This window comes from Monodelphis domestica, chromosome 2 (assembly GCF_027887165.1).
Source record: "Monodelphis domestica isolate mMonDom1 chromosome 2, mMonDom1.pri, whole genome shotgun sequence".
Taxonomy (NCBI): Eukaryota; Metazoa; Chordata; class Mammalia; order Didelphimorphia; family Didelphidae; genus Monodelphis; species Monodelphis domestica.
Genome location: NC_077228.1, coordinates 497,738,437 through 497,750,381, shown reverse-complemented (window position 1 = coordinate 497,750,381; position 11,945 = coordinate 497,738,437).

Here is an 11,945-nt window from a genome sequence, read left to right as displayed (position 1 = left end):
AACTGTGGGAGCAGAAACACAGAAGAAAAACAACTGCTTGATCACATGGATTGATGGGAATATGTTTGGGGATGTAGATTCTAAAGGATCACCCTAGTGTAATTATTATTGCAACAGTTAAATAAGTTGTAGGGATTGAAGAAGTACAGGGGATAAGGAAAGTGTTGTAATAGGGAATGGAGGGGTTGAAGGGATAGAGGGAATATGGATGCTGGTGAGGTAAAAGAAGAGAGATACCCCCTGCTGAGAGGCTGTCTGTGAAAAATGGGGTTCCCGAGAAATGGGCCAACTATGATAGTCTGAGGGGGTGTCTTCTCTATTGATTGATGTTGAAGATACCCAAGAGCAGGTAAGCACAGACCCTCCTGAGGAACAAGCCTCCCTCCAGACCAAGGTCGCCCAGCAAGGGTCTGATAAGGACCATTTATGTTTGAATGGCTGTCCTTAGGTTCAGCTCCCTCTATGTTCCCCTGAAATGATAGTCCTCTTATCTTACTGTGGTTTATTTAAATAAATATGAATTTAATAACAAATGTGGATTGGGAGGTATCAGGGAAGACGGAATCAGGATTTCCCTAGATTGGGTTTGAGTCTCTCTAGCTTTTGAGCTGAGGCCAGGCGTCACAGGTGGTGGAGGGTTTCTTTTATTCTTGTCTATGCTAATATGTGCTAGTTTTCTTAACTTCAAAGTCTTTAGCAGTAGACAGCAAGAGGAAGAAAAGGTTCTGACTTTCAGAGCTGGTTGGGCCTGTCTCTTTGGACTGACACCCCTGAAATCAAGCCATACAGTTCAAACCCCTCCCCTTTAAATCCTTTTGTTCAATGACATGATCACAGGAATTCAGGTAGAGCACACAGTTGGGAAAATCCAGGAATAATGGTACTTCTATCCAGAAACAGGGAGCGAGTACTCCTTCCAGTTTGAGAGCCAAGAAAGAGAGACATTCAAGAGCAATTGTCACTCTCAAGTCACCCCTCCCCCCACGATTGTCATCACTATTCATCAATTTCACTCTAACCTTCCAACTGCTGTTTGCTCCACCTCAGTGGCAGAAAGTCCCAAGATTTATTCAGTTTTCCTTTCCACATTTTCAATAATATGGAAATGGGTCTTGATCAATAACACATGTAAAGCCCAGTGTTGGCTTTGGTAGGGGGGTTGGGGAAGGGGAGGGAAAGAACATGAATCTTGTAACCATAGAAAAACATTCTAAATTAATTAATTAATTAAATAAAAATTTTCCCCAAAAATGAAAGTACCATACTTCATGAGCAAAGAATAATTGCTGTGGTTCAAAAGAAATGTGAGATGTACAAATTTTGAGATATTTCCAACCCAAATGTTCATATAGGCAATATATTCATGCCCAACCTATGGTAAATCCTTCCAAGTTCTTATTGCTCTGATCAGCCACAGCCAAACACACTATAAGTTGATTCCAACATGGTGGTGTTATTTTGGTCCTCTTCAAGTAAGAACAACAATCAACCAACCAACCAACTTGAAATAAAAGGGAAACATACTCTCAGTCTCTCAACCTGTATCTAGAACCCTTCACTTCTCAGAATCTTTCCCAAGGCAGCCTCAGAATAACCAATGAGAGTGCTTTGGGACTAAAAGTCTTTGACCTGAGTGGGACAGGAACCTCAGAGACAGGGTCAGTCCAAGCTGATTTATCACCTTATATCAATAAACATAGGCTTTCATTAATTTCTCTCAGAGAGCAGAAGTCAGAAGGATCAGAGGATTTAGAGCTAGAGAGGACATTAGACATTATCTAGTTGAAACTAGGCAGACACAGAAAGACAAAACATTCTCTAACTCCAAACCCAGTGCTAGTTCCACTACAATATTCTTAGGAGAAATGTCTCAGCTCCAAAATTTCGCCATCTATCCTCTCCTCTCTCCTTCCAACCACTTTTCTAGCACAAAATTTGGACTATACATAAAAATATCAAGCTAGTGGGAAAGGATTCCAAAATTCTGGAGCTGAGGACTTTGAGTCCCTAAAAAGGAATCATTTTTAGGAGGAGAGAAAATGCCCCTCTCTTCCTTTATCTCCTCTCTCATCCCCACTGAACTCAAGTTACCAGAGTCTGGATTAGTAGGACTCAACATATCCAGAAATAGAGTCAGGCATGCCAAGAACAAATAGAAGGTACCCCAAGAAAAAGCAGCTAAGCATCCAGAGACAAAATTGATTAGTCAGTTAACACGCATTTATTTAGTGCCCAGGTTATGATTTGGTGGATTGCCAGTACCTAGCAATCCTGTCAGTGGTGGTAGCAATGACCACAGAATAGCAGTGGCTTGTGGAATCACCTTTATTAAAAGCTGAGAGACAGTAAAGGTAAACTTTACATACTGAGGAGAGTCAGTTTCAGGACTCTACACAATAGGAAAGCAATGAGTTCTTGGATTCCTGCCAGATCCAGGTGGCACACACATCCCAAGACTTCACCCCAATACAGAAACCAACCACAGCACATCCTTCTTACTCAGGTGTCAGCCAAAATGAAAGAATATGAGACAGCTCAGCTCCACCTTAGTGGCTAATCAAAAGCCCCATCTCTTCACCACTGGGTTAGTAGAAAATAATAAATTACACAATGTTTTTGCATGCTCCAAAACAGAGACTAGAATTTCCTATTACATGTTTTCCTGTATCAGTCTTTTAAAAGTGATTTCCTTGTCACATTTACTAGAAGCAGGCTTCCCAGCTTCTTATAAGTGGGATAACTGCTGGCAAAGTCCATGACTTGCACTCTACGAATAGGAATCCATTGGTCTGACCTTTATAATATGCTAAAAAGAAACATGGTCATTTATGGGAGAGATCACAAATAACTGGAGATATCATGAAGAAGAGATCACTTAAATGTAAGATTAAAAATTAATATCCAATACTCCAAGTATTATATTTTTATAAGATTTATTAATAATCACTTGAAGTAGAGGAAAGTGACAGCCTGAGTAAAGAGGAGTTTACCTGGATGGTGATAGCGGGAGAAGAGCATGAGAGGGCAAAGTTATAGCAACTTATCTACAAAATGTAAGGACTTAATGTGGGGATGAAAGGAAAGGGATTCTGGGAAATGAAGTCTAAGAGTACAAAATTCTAGTTACACAAATATGAATCTCAAAGAAAACTAGGCATTCAAGAGATGGAAGTGAGAAGAAAGTGCCTTCTAACCAGGTGGTACAAGCAGTACAAAAGCACAGAGATAAAAAATAGTCACAGAGCTACGTATGAGGAATAGCTTAGTTTTACCATAATTTCATGAAAGGGAACAACAGAATTCAAGAAAGTATTAAGAGCCTTTGAAACCAAACAAGGGAATTCCTATTTAATTCTGCAAGTAAGAGGGAGACAATGGAATTGATTAATGAAGTGGCATCATCAGACTTTAACAGCTAACTAGAGAACAGATCAGAAAGATGCAACTAGATACAGAAAGATCAGGGAGGAAAGAAAAATAATATTTGTAATATAATAAACATCTTCCAAAGTGATGCAGAGAGGGTAACTATGTGGCTCAGTAGATAGAGCACCAGACCTGGAGAGAGAAGGTCCTAGCAAATTTGATCTCAGACACTTCCTAGCTGTATGACATTGGGCAAGTCACTTAGCCCCAGTTGCCTAGCCCTTACTGCTCTTCTGCCTTGGAACCAATACATAGTATCAATTCTAACACAGAAGGTAAGGGTTTTCAAAAAATGATGCAGTGGCTGGTTTACCACTTCTCAGCAATATCGTAGGGAAATTCATATCTCAAGTGTTAGATAAAAATATTTGAATATTTTTACTGTATGTATTTATAGTGTTTAGGAAACTTTTCACATAAATCATATTTTATAACCTTCAAGTAATTCCATACTCTCACAGATCTATGATTTTATGGATCACAGGTTGCAAATCATTCACACCTCACTATGTGGGATTCTTGTCCATGTACTCTTACACCCTAGATAAGCATCTATCTAATAAGTTGGGAATCTTCCCAGAGATCTCCATCAACATTCCCAATAATATTTTTTTCAGAATTTCATTCTTTTTTAAAATTTGTTTTTATTTTTTAATTTTTCCATGGTTACATGATTCCTATTGTCTCTCTATCTTCTTCCCTCCCCACTCCCCTGGCAAAAATTGGGACTAATGCATTGTTGGTGGAGTTGTAAACTGCTCCAACCATTCTGGAGGACAATTTGGAACTATCCCCAAAGGGCTGTGCATACTCTTTGATCTGGAATACCATGACTGGATCTGTATTCCAAAGAGATAATAAAAGGGGGGAAAGGATCCACTTGTACAAAAATATTTACAACAGGTCTTTTTTGGAGTAGCAAAGAATAAGAAATTGAGGGAATGACCATCAATTGAAGAATGACTGAATGAATTGTGGTACTTGTTGGTGATGGAGTATTATTGTGGTATAAGGAATGATAAGCATGATGATTTCAGAAAAAGCTGGAAAGATCTGCAGGAACTGATGCAGAGCAAAATAAGTAGAACTGGGAAAAATTGTACACAATAACAGCAATATTAGATGATGATTATCTGTAAAAACGTGTCTATTCTCAGCGATGCACTGATCTGGGACAATCATGAAAGACTTAGTCAAGGATTGTTATCTTCCTCCAGTGAAAGAACTGTTGGAGTCTTCTTTCACATTAGTGTATCCTTGTTTTTATTTTGATGTTTTGGTTATGTATAACTTTGCTCTTACAACAATGAACAATATGAAAATATATTTTGCATAATACTAAAAAGAAAAAAGAAAATGAATTGATCAATTGGATGAGTGCCCTGTGGGCGAGATCCTGGCACACTCCCAATTCCATGTCCAGGTTGTGTGCCATGGAGCACAGACAGAGAATCCTGTGGGAAGAAACTATACAGAGCAAATACCAGCACTGTTCCTTAAAAGCAAGTCTTGGCACAATCTACCTTTCTAACCTGATTATACTATATTCCCCCTCCCTCATTCTACAGTGTAGCCAGACTAGTCACCTTGCTATTCTTCAAACATGGCACTTCATCTTCCATTAGTCCATAATGCACCCACATCTTAGATTCTCTTCCTTCAGAACTCAGCTCATGTCCCATTTTACATGGAGCCTTTAATAATCCCACTAGTGCCCTCTCCCCTGAATTATACCTTGTATCTTGGAACGTATCATATATACCATCAAGATGGAAACAGGAACAACAGATTGGCTGAGAAATATAATTTAGACCAACAAGGATTAATTGAGTTTGCTAGCAGGGGAGTCTCACCTGAAGAAGCAAAGACACCCTGTGTGAACAGTATGTAAGATTTATGTAAGTTTTAAGGAAGGTAGCACAAGGTACGGGGAACAGAGCAAAAGTTGATTAGTCAAGATCTCTCTTGCTGGGGCTGTAGTAAGCAAAGGAAGATTGCAAAAGGATTTTGCAAAATGAACTTCCTTTGCTTACTACAGGGCTCAAGACTAATTTGGTACAATAACCCTTTTACCCAGTTTCAGGGTTAGAGGTTTTTATAATGAGATGTGGGAAGACTAGGTTATTTCTCAGGACAGGTTGCACAATAGGATACCATGGCACATTCTATTTGGGGTTAATTTCATTGCAAACACTAATGGGAGAATATAGATATATATGTATGAACAAAATGGATTGCTTCCAAAAATGGAATAGTTCTGGATCCATGATATTTCTTCACATTGAGGGATTATTTTCTTTTTTGTCTTGGTGCCTTGCACAATTCCTGTCACATAGAACTGTAGGTATTTAATAGATGCTTGTTGATTGGTTGACTGATTGTTGTCAATCTACTTGAATTCAAGTCAATAATTCAATTAACATTTGTTGAGTGACTAAACCACACTAAGCAGTGGAGATACAAAGATGAAAACTGGTATGTAGTATCTTCCCTCAAGAAGCTCATATTCTGCAAGGGGGAAGGTAAGGGACCTGTACAAATAACTAAAAGTTGGAAAATATTCCAGTGTCTGGAAGAAAGTAGCATGAAAGATTCAATGCAAGAGAGATTGTTTCTAGCTAAGGAAATAAGAGAATAATAGCATCTGAGCTAGGCTTTAAAAAAGGGTAATATTTCATTAAGTATATAGATGAGGAGTAGGGAATGAGAGAGTGAGGAGAGGGAAAGATCAGATAAGAAACAAAAAAGAGACCAGTTTTAGCTGGCACATCAAGAATGCAAAAGAATGTTTTGTGAAATAAGATTGGAAGGGGAGATTTGGAGTCAAAGAATAGAAGACTTTGCATGGAGGAATTCGTAATTTGTTTAGTAGGCAATAGGGCACCAGTAAGGGTTTTCAGGCAAGGAAATTATATCATCAAGCCTGTGCAATGGGAAAATAACTTTAGCAACTGTGGGAAGGATAGAGTAGAACCTGGAAATAAGGAGACCAATTAGGAGAACCATTACAAAAATTCAGGTAGGAAATAAAGAGGCCCTGAACTAGCATGGACAGCGGAAATAGAAAGAAGGGAATGGATGTGAGAGATATTTTTTTTATCATTTTAAAACCCTTACCTTCCATCTTGGAGTCAATACTATGTATTGGTTCCAAGGCAGAAGAGTGGTAAGGGCTAGGCAATGGGGGTCAAGTGACTTGCCCAGGGTCACACAGCTGGGTGTGAGAGATATTTTGGTAGTAGAATTGACAAGATTTGGTGACTGATTGATATAAAAAAGAAGAAAAAAATCAAAGATGACTCCAAGGTTCTGAACATGGTAAATGGGGAAATGATGGTGTCATAATCATCATAGTTAACGTGTATGTGACACTTTAAGGCTTATGAAAAGCTTTTCCTTTTGACTTTTAAAAGTCAAGCCTTCTCTTTTTCAACTAATGTTCATGCCTCTTTTACCATTATGTCAATTCTGTTTTTAAAGTGTTATTTTCCTTCAAAAATTTTTGTACCTCTACTTGGTAAATAAGTCGTTAATTCTCTTTTCATAAATTTCTTGCATGGTTCTCATTTCTTGCCCCAACTTTCCCTCTCCCATTCTTAAATCTTTCTTTAACTCTTCCAGGAACAGCTTGTGGTTGTTTCTGTATTATTGTCTTCTTTTGCATTTATATCCTTCTTGCTACTGTTGTAGATTTTGTGATTAAGTTCCTTTGTTGTTGCTTGTTCGTTTTCCATCCTATTTGTTGACTTTGAACTGTGGCTCAATGCTGCTTATGAACAGTAAAATTGCCAATCAACACAAGCTGTACCCAATGTCAGCAGATGCTTCCCTGTCATCTCTTTCTGACCAGTTGTTGGACTCTGGGCTGTGACCTCCCAAAGCTGATCCTACTGAGTCTGCTGTCATAGCTGCACAGCCTGCCCTCTAGGACGGCTCTCACTCCAGTGTTACACACCTCTACTGACAACTTCATTCATCTTAGGCTAGAATAATATCTCACTCTGACTTTTTGTTGGCTCTGTCTCTCCAAATTTTGATTTGAGGCATTATTTTTTTTTTAACCTTCACCTTCCATCTTAGAATGAATACTCTGTATTCATTCCAAGCCAGAAGAGCGGTAAGGGCTACATAATGGGAGTAAAGTGACTTGCCCAAGATCACACAGCTAGGAAGTGTCTGAGGCCAAATTTGAACCCAGGACCTCCTGTCTCTGGGCCTGGCTCTCAATCCACTGAGCTAATAATCTGCCCCCTTGAAAATGTATTTTAAAGTCACTTGGAAGAGAATGCTAAAGAGTTCAACTGGGTGGCTGCCTCTACTCTGCCATCTTGGTTCTACCTCCATCCTTCTTCATTTCAACATCTTTTCATTACATATTAAAATTTCCAAGTGCTAAGTATTTAACATGGATTAAGTCTTAGGGTGTTTGCTTCCTGACAATTCCTAGGGAGGCACCTTAATTTCATTAGTTACCATCCCCAAATTACACTGATGAATGGGACACTTCAGAGGAGCTTCCTCTAGATCCCATCCATAGTGTGTGGATTTTTTGACATCTTCAAATAGACTCCTCCTGGCAGTTGAGCATATGCAAGTCTCTTTTCTGACCTTTTGCTTCTGCCATTGTTTATTTAGATCTTAAGATACATCTTGTTTTCATTTCAATTCAATACACTTATTAATTATCTACTATGTGCCCAGCTTTCTGCTACAAAACAAAACCAAAAAAATTACAAAAACAAATTCCCTGCCTTCCAGAAGTTTATATTTGGGGAAATTAGGGTGGGAGACCATTACTTTAGGAGGAGTTAAGGAAACCTTTATGTCAGCAGATAGAGTGTGTATATAATTATGTAAAATTAAGTGCATACAAAGCCATTCCAAGAGAGACAATGCTAATAATTGGGGCCTTCTGTGGTCCTTTTTATATCCTCTATCATGTAAACTAGTCAGACATGTCCCATTCCAAACTCTAGCCCTAGCCTTTGGGGCCCAGAGTGGAATAAGGAGTTGAGATTAGCAATCTCTTGCTCTCTATGCCCCAGTATCAGATGAGGTAAAACAAAGCATGGGTCAGCCAGGTGGAACCATGGTGCACTGGGCCTAGAGTCAGAAAGATCCATCTTCATGATTTCACATCTAGCCTCAGATATTTCCTAGCTGTATGATCTGGGCAAGTTACTTAAGCCTATTGGCCTCAGTTTCCTCATCTATAAAATGAGCTGGAGAAAGAAATGGCAAATCACCCAGTTTCTTTGCCAAGAAAACCCCAAATGGAATCATGAAGAGTCAGACTAAAACAACTGAACAATAAAACAAAGCTGCTCTGGTGCACCCCAGGACACTATTCTCCATACACATTGTTCTGTCTCATATCTCTATTCCATCCCCTATGACAACTCCATTTCCTTTTTCCCTCTTTTTGCTCTGGCTGTTGCATAAGCCTGGCATGGACTCCCTTGTTTCTGCCTCATAGAATAAAACTTTTCCATTAAGACCAAACTCAACCACCATCTTTGGCATGAAGCCTTTCCTGGTTCCCTCCTACTGTCAGTGTCCTTCCCTTCAAACCATCATCTTCTTGTATTTTTCACTTTATAGTTATGCTATATATTTCATATCTTGATAGGCACCCATTGACTTATTCAAATATAAATTTCTTACAAGTAGGAATTTCTTTATTTTGTACTTGTGTCCTGGTACCTAGCACAGAGTCGGACAGCTAACAGACATTTAATAAATATTTATTTATTGATTACTTGTTTGATGGATGGATTAACTTCCTTGCATCTATTCAGTATATATGTTCCATAGATAATCTTGACTTCATCTTCTCCATTAGAATGTGAGTTCCTTGAGGGCAGGAACATTGTGTTTCCCTTTCTTTGTCCCTCCAGTGTTTCCTAGAGTGCCCAACACATAACTATTGTTCTTGTCTGTCCTTTGTTTTCAAAGAGGATCAATAACATCACAGGGAGACATCTTGGCCTGCTGGTGAACTGGATTGAAGTGAGGCAGAGTTGCACAAAGTCATCAGCCTCACACTCTCTCCCAGAGACATCAAAGTCCAGTGATGACAAAAGTCAGGATGACCATCAGGGGCCCAAGATGTAGCCAATGATCTTGGCATCGTTGATGTCCAACCAAGCTCCAAGCACTCCACAATGCTGATTCAGCTCCATCACGGCCATTGAAAACCCCTTAATCAATGCTTGTTCATCAATCGTTGATTGAAGAAAACTCCAGCAGCTATCTTCAACCAAATTTAATCACTCCTCAGAGTCTTACTCTCAAGGCCATTTCTTTGGAAAGGACCCACCCCCATCTCTGAGCTGCCTACTTTCACCAGCAGTCCCTGCCATGATCCTCTGTCTCTCCATTGCCCTGGACCCAGACAAGCCCATGAGCTTCCCAGGAACCCCAAGTGAATTATAATTGTGGCACGATAATATCAATTTCTCAGAGACTTTCTTATAGATAGATGAGATACCATTGGTGCATTATAATAATAATGCTAGTGATAATAATTATTATTATTGGAGAGTTTCTTGACCCTTTAGAAGCCAAAGGGAGAGGATCTAAGTAGAGTCTCATTTCACCATCATGCAAACTAACTGCACAGTTGAGACAGCACAGTCATCAAACACAAGCCCTGTGGTTGTCTTTTCAGGATGCCAGCCAGGACAATCAAGCCAGCCAAGCACTTGCCCTGCCACAGTGTGTTCAGATAGTGTTGAGTCACAAAGCCCACACAAGGCTGACTATCTACAAAAGTACAACTTGAAATCACTCACCCACCCACCCACCCACCCCCAAAACCTTCAGACATCTGCTCCAGCCTATTCTTAGATTGCTGCTCCAAGACATAGGAAATGAGAGAGTAGCTCTGGGCTATAATTGAAGGGCTGGTCTTACAGATGATAAAAGCCCAAGGCCTGCCCAAACACAGCTTTCTCAGGAATTGCCAGAACCCAGAGGCTTACATCTTGAAATCTCTCCAGACTGTTCCCCAAGAATCTTTTTCTGCACCCCTTACTTGTCTCTTATGCTGCCTCTTCAGAAAACAGAAATCAGAAAAGGTAAATTGAGCAGAGCAACTAGTAATGAGGAGGGTATTCTAGCTAAATCCCAACAGGTTTGAAAGTAAAGAGACTTATTTGGGGAATTTGTCCATAGTAACCAAGAAGTGATATAATGGTGAAAGAAGGTGAGCCTTGTCTTACAAGCATCCTGACACTGGAGCATCTTTCCAAGTTGTCATTTTAGTACCACCCTGATCAGTTTCAGAGGCTCTCCTGTCACCCAAATCCCTTCTTTCAGAGAAATAAAAATAATGAAAGAAAATGATGAAGCCTTTTTCTCCTTTTTTTCATCTTTCTTCCATTTTGAGTACATGGGAAGAATGAATAATGTAATGAATAACTAAATAAAAAGGTCCATTTAACAATAGATGAGATTGGTAACTGGTGAAGCCAGGAGAAGATAAAAAGGAACTCAGGAAGGGAAGAGTCATGACACCAAGGAAGAGGGAGAAGAGTCTGGAGGTTTTGCCCTCATCTTACATGGGAGAGATGGCACTGATAGACTGAAGAACCCTAGAGATTTATCTTTGGCTTACCAAGAAACTGTATGTACTACATAGTTTAGCAAAGCTATTAGAAATAATTAGAGGGGCAACTGGGTGGCTCAGTGAATTGAGAGTCAGGCCCAGAGATGGGAGGTCCTAGGTTCAAGTCTGACCTCAGACACTTCCTAGCTGTGTGACCCTGGGCAAGTCACTTAATCCCCATTGCCTGAATCTTACCACTCTTCTGCCTTAGAACCAATACACAGTATTGATTCTAAGATGGGAGGTAAAGGTTTAAAAAAAAAGGAATAATTAGAAGTTAGAGAGAGAAGGGGGGAAAAACCATTCGGTTAACACTTTAGCCAGTTGAAAATGAGGGGGGGAAATTGGTAGAGTGACAAAAAGTGGCTAAAGGAGCCATGTATTTTCTCAGATATATAGGGAATTGAGCCAAATTTATAAAAATAAGAGCAATTCCCCAGTTGATAGTCAAAGGATACAAACAGGCAGTTTTTAGAAGAAGAAATTAAAACTATTGCTAGTCACATGAAAAAAAAATGTTCTAAATCACTATTGACTAGGAAATTGAAAATTAAAACCACTCTGCCAGATTAAAATAATGCCTCACCCCTATTAGATTGGTTAACATGACAAAAAAGTGGAAAAGGTCAAACTCTGGAGCGAATATAGAAATAAATGGAACACTAATACACTGTTGGTGGAGTTGTGAACAGGTCCAACCATTCTGTAAAACAATTTAAAACTACACCCAAAAGGCTACAAAAAAATGTTTTCCATTTAGGTGGAAGGGTCAGCAACTTAATAGTTGTATGAAATTGGCCAGGCCATTTTACTTCAAAAGCCCTCAGTTTGTTCATCTATAAAATGAAGGTGTTTGACTAGAATTTACCCAAGTTCCCTCACAGCTCTAAATTTCTCTAATTCCTATAAG